Source organism: Mizuhopecten yessoensis, unplaced genomic scaffold (genome assembly GCF_002113885.1).
Source record: "Mizuhopecten yessoensis strain PY_sf001 unplaced genomic scaffold, ASM211388v2 scaffold2213, whole genome shotgun sequence".
NCBI lineage: Eukaryota > Metazoa > Mollusca > Bivalvia > Pectinida > Pectinidae > Mizuhopecten > Mizuhopecten yessoensis.
Window position 1 is genome coordinate 985,298 of NW_018404434.1, and position 8,150 is coordinate 993,447.

Genomic DNA, 8,150 nt, shown 5'->3' on the forward strand with positions numbered 1-8,150 from the left:
TTTCTTACCTTAGATAATGCCAATAAGGGAGCGAATAAAGACAAAGAAGAACTTCGACGGCTGGAATGGTTTGCTAGGACTTGGACTTATGTTTGTGACCTGCATCCATGTTGGCGCTGGATATTTTGGATATCTTAAATTTGGAGAAATGACTCAAATTAATTGCATATTGAACCTTCCGGGGGATAACTGGTATGTATTTCAAATTAGTTACATATACTTCAGGGGGATATCTTTTCCAATACAACAAGTTAATTACATATTTTAACTGACGCGATATCTAATCAGTATTAAAAAATAGTTACATATTGAACCTTCGATGGTATATCTGGTGATTATCACAAATTAGTTACATTTAACTAAAGGAAAAGTCTGGCCAGTATTACAACTTAATAACATATTAACCTTTCACGGGATATCTGGTTAAGTGTTAGAAACTGTTACATATTGAACCTTTCAGGGAATAGAACGGTAACCACTACACATTTTATTTTATTACAGATAGAAGATAACTTCTGAGAATTACAGATTAATTACATAACGATCATTCCGTGTAATATCTCGTTATTTTTCTATAAACAAAAATGAGAAAACGCAGAGCCAATAAAACCACAACTCTAACTCAAAATCGATAAAAGTACGGAAAGATTATAAACGAAAAGTATATCCCGACACAGTTATACCACAGGATATAAATAAATAAGAGATTAAAAATAAGTTCACTATCCCTTGTTTTATATTCTGTGATTAACACAGGTCAGTGCATTTTCTAACTTGTCTAAATATATTGTCAACACGTATTTTTTACTAAGATCGAAACCAAAATTGATGGATGTTTTTTTTTTCTATTCAGACGATTTGAAAACATGTGTTTCTGATTAAGGGAAATAGGAAATAATTCATTTAAGATAGATATTTTGATAAAATTTTCACCTGTTGAAAATGTAGCTATTAAATATTGCATCAAAGAATTTTTGAACAATTAGTGAACTATATACCGGTAATTGACATACAAACCATAATAATAATGTTTGTTTCCTGTTGGTCCTGTTTATTTATGAGTGTAAATGAGCGGATTGGTCGAGTGGTTAACACTCCTGCCTTCCACGCAGGCGGCCAGGGTTAGTTTCCCGAAGTCGTCGTACGCATGGAATATTCAGAGAAAGTGCTTTCTACTGCAAACACAACTCCATCAACCCAGGTGGAGTATAAAATGGCCTGGTATGGAAGTTGCGTTATCTGTGCTGTAGCATTCAAGTGAGGTGGCGCTATATCTTATACCATTAGAAGCACGGTCCCACTAAACAAAGAACACAACACATATCCAGTAATCACGCAGGCATACACACATAGGGATATATTAGCCAGGTGGCATAGGACTAGTAATTAGCACATGATAAGGCAGCTCCTGCGAATTCCTCAAATTATACATAGTATGTGTATGCTAGTTGTATTGATTGTATACATTGTATATATATGTACTGTAAAGCACTTTAGAGTGGCTTGTTGTAGCTAGATAGGGCGCTATATCAAATGTTGTATCACATTTATTACATATATCTGAGATAAAAATGTTATTTTCCAGGATTTACAAGTACCTGAAAATCCTTTCCCTAATCACAATATACTTTACAACCGGGGCAAGTGTGTTTGTGGTCGTAGAAATTATATGGACGAAATTAAAGAACAAATTAATAATGGAGTCCGTTCAGATCTACGGTGAATACGTTTTTCGAGTCGTTCTGCTTATTCTATCTTGTAAGTATGCCAAGAAAATTACTCTAATGCAAATTTATAGATTTTAAACAGAACATTTGATCATTTAAAACACAAATTATGTTAAAATACTTATTCATTTCTGTTGAAGGTGTGTTTACAATTTTGGTCCCGGAGTTTCAACTGTTGATGTCATTGACGGGGTGTTTTGCGGCATGTTCCCTAGCTCTTGTTATACCTTCTATCATCACAATATTGACACTTTATATCGAAGACGAACCAACATCACTAATTGAAAAAGTTAAAAGAAAATTAACCATAATATGTTGTGTATTAGTACTTATATTTGGGCTATACTCAACGATTACAGGGATTGGCGTTGCTATATACATGACTATGTATCACATTGTACTGTAAGTTGAGTTCATGAGTGAAAAAAAAATGGTGAAGGATGTGTCAATTCATGCGTAATGAGGTCAAGACAATAGACACTTTTCTCCGTCACCTCGCTTTTTTTGCAGGTAATGCATAACCATTACCTAGAGGCCACTTGAAGCGATTTTTCATATTTTTCCTGTGGAAGAGATTATTAAACTATTTGCCTGTACTGGTCAAATCAGGACTTTTCCCCTTTAATCAAAATAAAGTATTTATGAAATAGGTATTGTATTTTTGAGAAAGAGTATGACATGTTTTTGTGCCACATAGGGACGTATCATAGTTCAAATCAGTAATGTTGATATTATTATATGACTTATTGGTTATTACGGAAAAGGCTGAAATTGTTTTTTAATCATAATCTATAAATAATATCAGCGTTAAATGTGCTCTGGAATTAATGGTATAAAAATTGATAGATTGTTTCGGTGGATAGTCATGCGCATTCAAGTTTGCATTGAGAAAGGACACGTTAGTTTTGATAGAAAGTTTTAGATTTGCTCAAAATCAAACGTGGTATGTTATATTTACTCAGTTGCAAATGGAAATTGGTACTATGCAGTTTTATTTTATTGTCCAAATATGCAGTATATAGGTCTTAGAAAATGTTGAGAAATCCTGAAATCATCTTTTCATAATCCCCCAAAGAAAACAGTATTTTCATTTAATTTCTTAAGCTGAAAATGCACATGGTGTCAGAATATTGAATCTTCATTTTGTTTTGCTACGGAGGGATGCTTTTGGTTTTAATATTGAAACCATTGTTCTATGTAATCACGATAATTTTAGTCGTCGAAATCAAACTGAATGATTTCTTTCAATGCAAAAATGGGTAAATAATATAGCCTTATCACTTTGTCATAGATACTGGTGCCGCATTTGTTTAGTTTTTATTGTTTATTTGTACATTTTTGATATAGTGTGATCCCTCGCTATAAGAAATACTTACGATTGCCTGACTTTGTTAACATTTCTTCAATTTATATATTCCGTTGCCTATCACGTTGAAAGTTTTATCAAATAAATTGTGTGAATATGCATAATGAAATAGTTGTTTTTGTTTCCATGGTAACAAAGTACAATCATTGTAAAATCGAATCCCGGTTTAGCTGTACATGTTCCTCTCACGTTAGTGCGCGTACATAGATGTACCAATCAAGGGGTTTAGCGTCACACGTCATTGTTTAATCAAATGGACTGTCTTTCAGAAACCAGTACTGTTGAAGTCGACAGCAAATACTCTAGATACTTTCAAACTACGACTTTTGTTGTTTATTAGATGACGCAATTACATATGTATCACATTTGCCAAAGTATTTTATCTGCTAAATATGTTTTTTACTGTATCATTTCTCGCACCAGACATATACTTGTCAGTTACATATGTCATTGTATTGTCGTCAGACGGCCTTACTTCTCGTAGTCAAGTTTAGGATATTGTAAGTCAACAAGTCTATATAATGTGTAAATGGACAAAATGAGTATATGTTAATCTTAAGTGAGTTTATGTAAAGTAGTAATCCGCTCCACGTTGGCAGCACCATACTCTGGAAAATTATCTCTTTCTTGTATATACATGAAGTTATATTGGGCAACTCAACAGAGCCAACCTTACAAATGATCACCTAGAATTCAATTACTTTTTCCAAACAGTGGCTCCTTTTTCAATAAAACTACATAAATAGATAACATGAGACAAGCAGGAGAGATGCTTTTCTGTGTGTCAATCAAATTTAATAGTATTTTCTTGAGAAGTATACAGATCATGTTCACTTCAAACAGACAACATACGAGAGAAGTTTCCCATCTTCATACGGAGGACAAGGCAAGGACCCACACTTGGCACCATAGAACAGTCTACCGTTTTTATCGTGGGTATCTCCCCCGGGCACTGCCTGGGCGTCCCCATTAACACAGGCGTACTGTGAGGCTGCCATGTGATTACGGTAACTAGACGCTAGGTCGCCCTGGTACACTTCCGTTCATCCGGGATAGCATTGTGTCCTACCCAGTCCTTAGATAGGCGGTGTGGTATGTACCAAGACAGACGGCGCACGGTACATCCTCGGCATAATTCGGCATACCAAACAGGACCTTTGGCTCCTCGTAATCAGCGCCGTACACATAACCAACAGTTTCACTATACACCAAATCCTTGTGAGGGCCCATATAGGGTCGTTAGGCATACATATGCATTCTGCTGCAGCTCCAGTGGAGTTAAAATAAGACCCACCAGCAGAACCTAAAATAAATAATAAACAACACATTGCTAAATGTGGTTAGTATGCTAATATAATGTTTTCGTAATGACTTTAATAGGGTTATCACTTGTTCTAATATTGATCATGTAAACACCCGTTGTTGTTTACCGATCAAACACTGTAACATAATTAAACAAGAAATCCCAGAGGGATCGTGGCGCCCAACATCATACCATCCTCATAAGTTCTATGCCAGGTATATCTGTTTTCTTCTTTTCTCTTATCAGTTTGATCAAGTCATGCAAATAGTAAATTCACCTTCCTTGGAAATAGTGAAAATGTTCTTGAAATGTCAAAATCAAAAATGGCCGCCAGCGGCTATCTTTTATTTATGATCACTCTCAAAATGAAACATGGCAAGTGTAGACGACGAAGAATCTTTATGCAAAATCTGAGAAAAATCTGTCGAGTACTTTTGAGAAATAGTGATAACAAACATTCACTCTTAAAATCCAAGATGGCTGCCTGAGAAATAAAAATAACAAACTTTCACTGACAAAATTCGAGATGGCCACCTGTCGGCAATTCCGTTAATCAGATCAGTTTCAAAAGTGAACATGCACAACTACAGAAAAAGGGACACCTACATGTCAAATTTAAGAAAGATCTCTCTATTACCTCCTGCGAAATAGCGATAAGAAACATTCACTGTCAAAATAAAAGATGGCCGCCTATCGGTCATTTTCTTTTGTCGATCATTCTCAAAACAGAACATGCACAACAAGAGTCCAGAGGAGACCTACATATAAATTTTGACAAAGATCCTTCCAAAACTTCCCGCGAAATAGCGGTAACAAACATTAGCTGTCAAAATTCAGGATTGCCGCCTCTAGGCCATTTTGTTTATGCAATCAGTCTCAAAAATTAACATGTATCTGCAATTTTACAAAGAACCCTCTGGCACATTCTGAGAAATAATGACAACAAGAATTGTTAAAGGACAGACGGACCACGGACGAAGGGGGATTCGAATAGCAATACCAACAGATCATGGTTGGCTAAAAAATGGATTTTAAGTTCAATAAAAAAACATTGCGTTAACTCACGCACACGCAAAATATGAATTCAACAAGGAAAGAAAACGACAGGAGGATAATAATAAGGATAATTAATGATTAATAACGGATTAATCAGCTGTTGCGTTTACCCTGAAAGATGAACGTTTAACAGGGATTATAATATCATTTTAAAGGATGTTTGTATATGCCAGCTTGGGAACAGAACGAATTGCTTTTCATATTTGGGCAAGCGTTCAATACTGAGACCAAAGATGAGTATTGCTTAGTCATGCGCTGGGAAACAAATCAGGTTGTTAACAAATAGAAAAGAGAAAATATAAAAATCCCAAATGTTGCAATAGGGGCAGCAGATTTGTTTTGGTGGTTTTTGTGTCAGCAAGCAGACAGCAAAAATGCAAATGCCCAAATATTCAGGGGGTTCCTTTAGTTACCTCTTACAACATAGTTACCTCTTACAACATAGTTACCTCTTACACCATAGTTACCTCTTACACCATAGTTACCTCTTACACCATAGTTACCTCTTACACCATAGTTACCTCTTACACCATAATTACCTCTTACAACATAGTTACCTCTCACAACATAGTTACCTCTAACACCATTGTTACCTCTTACACCATAGTTACTTCTTACACCAGAGTTACCTCTTACACCATAGTTACCTCTTACAACATAGTTACCTCTAACACCATTGTTACCTCTTACACCATAGTTACTTCTTATACCATAGTTACCTCTTACACGATTGTTACCTCTTACACCATAGTGACCTCTTACAATATACTTACCTCGTACAACATAGTTACCTCTAACACCATATTAACCTCTTACAACATAGTTACCTCTTACAACATAGTTACCTCTAACAACATAGTTATCTCTTACAACATAGTTACCTCTTACAACATAGCTACCTCTGACACCATAAATACCTCTTACACCATAGTTACCTCTTACACCATAGTTGCCTCTTTCAACAATGTTACCATTTACAACAAAGTTACCTCTTACAATATAGTTACCTCTAACAACATAGTTACCTCTTACAACATAGTTACCTGTAACAACATAGTTATCTCTTACAACATAGTTACCTCTTACAACATAGCTACCTCTGACACCATAAATACCTCTTACACCATAGTTACCTCTTACAACATAGTTACCTCTTACAACATAGTTACCTCTTACACCAAAAATACCTCTTACACCATAGTTACCATCAATATAGTTATTTCTTACAACATAGTTACTCTTACAACATAGTTACCGCTTACAACATAGCTACCTCTTACACCATAAATACCTCTTAAACCATAGTTACCTCTTACACCATAGTTGCCTCTTTCAACAATGTTACCATTTACAACAAAGTTTCCTCTTGCAATATAGTTACCTCTAACAACATAGTTACCTCTTACAACAAAGTTACCTCTTACAACATAGTTACCTCTTACAACATAGTTATCTCTTACAACATAGTTACCTCTTACAACATAGTCATCTCTTACAACATAGTTACCTCTTACAACATAGTTATCTCTTACAACATAGTTACCTCTTACAACATAGTTACCTTTTACACCATAGTTACCAACAATATAGTTACCTCTTACAACATAGTTACCTCTTACAACAAAGTTACCTCTTACAACATAGTTACCTCTTACAACAAAGTTACCTCTTACAACATAGTTACCTCTTACAACATAGTTACCTCTTACACCATAAATACCTCTTACACCATAGTTACCTCTTACACCATAGTTACCTCTAACAACATAGTTACCTCTTACAACAAAGTTACCTCTTACAACATAGTTACCTCTTACACCATAAATACCTCTTCCACCATAGTTACCTCTTACATCATAGTTACCTCGTACACCATAGTTACCTCTAACACCATATTAACCTCTTACAACATAGTTACCTCTTACACCAAAAATACCTCTTACACCATAGTTACCATCAATATAGTTACCTCTTACAACATAGCTACCTCTTACACCATAAATACCTCTTAAACCATAGTTACCTCTTACACCATAGTTACCTCTTTCAACAATGTTACCATTTACAACAAAGTTACCTCTTACAATATAGTTACCTCTAACAACATAGTTACCTCTTACAACATAGTTACCTCTTACACCATAAATACCTCTTACACTATAGTTACCTCTTACACCATAGTTACCTCTTTCAACAATGTCACCTCTTACAACATAGTTACCTCTTACAACATAGTTACCTCTAACAACATAGTTACCTCTTACAACATAGTTACTTCTTACACCATAAATACCTCTTACACCATAGTTACCTCTTACACCATAGTTACCTCTTACACCATAGTTACCTCTTACAACATAGTTACCTCTTACACCATAGTTACCTCTTACAACATAGTTACCTCTTACAACATAGTTACCTCTTACAACATAGTTACCTCTTACAACATAGTTACCTCTTACAACATAGTTACCTCTTACAACATAGTTACCTCTTACAACATAGTTACCTCTTACAACATAGTTACCTCTTACAACATAGTTACCTCTTACAACATAGTTACCTCTTACAACATAGTTACCTCTTACAACATAGTTACCTCTTACAACATAGTTACCTCTTACACCATAAATACCTCTTACACCATAGTTACCTCTTACACCATAGTTACCTCTTACAACATAGTTACCTCTTACAA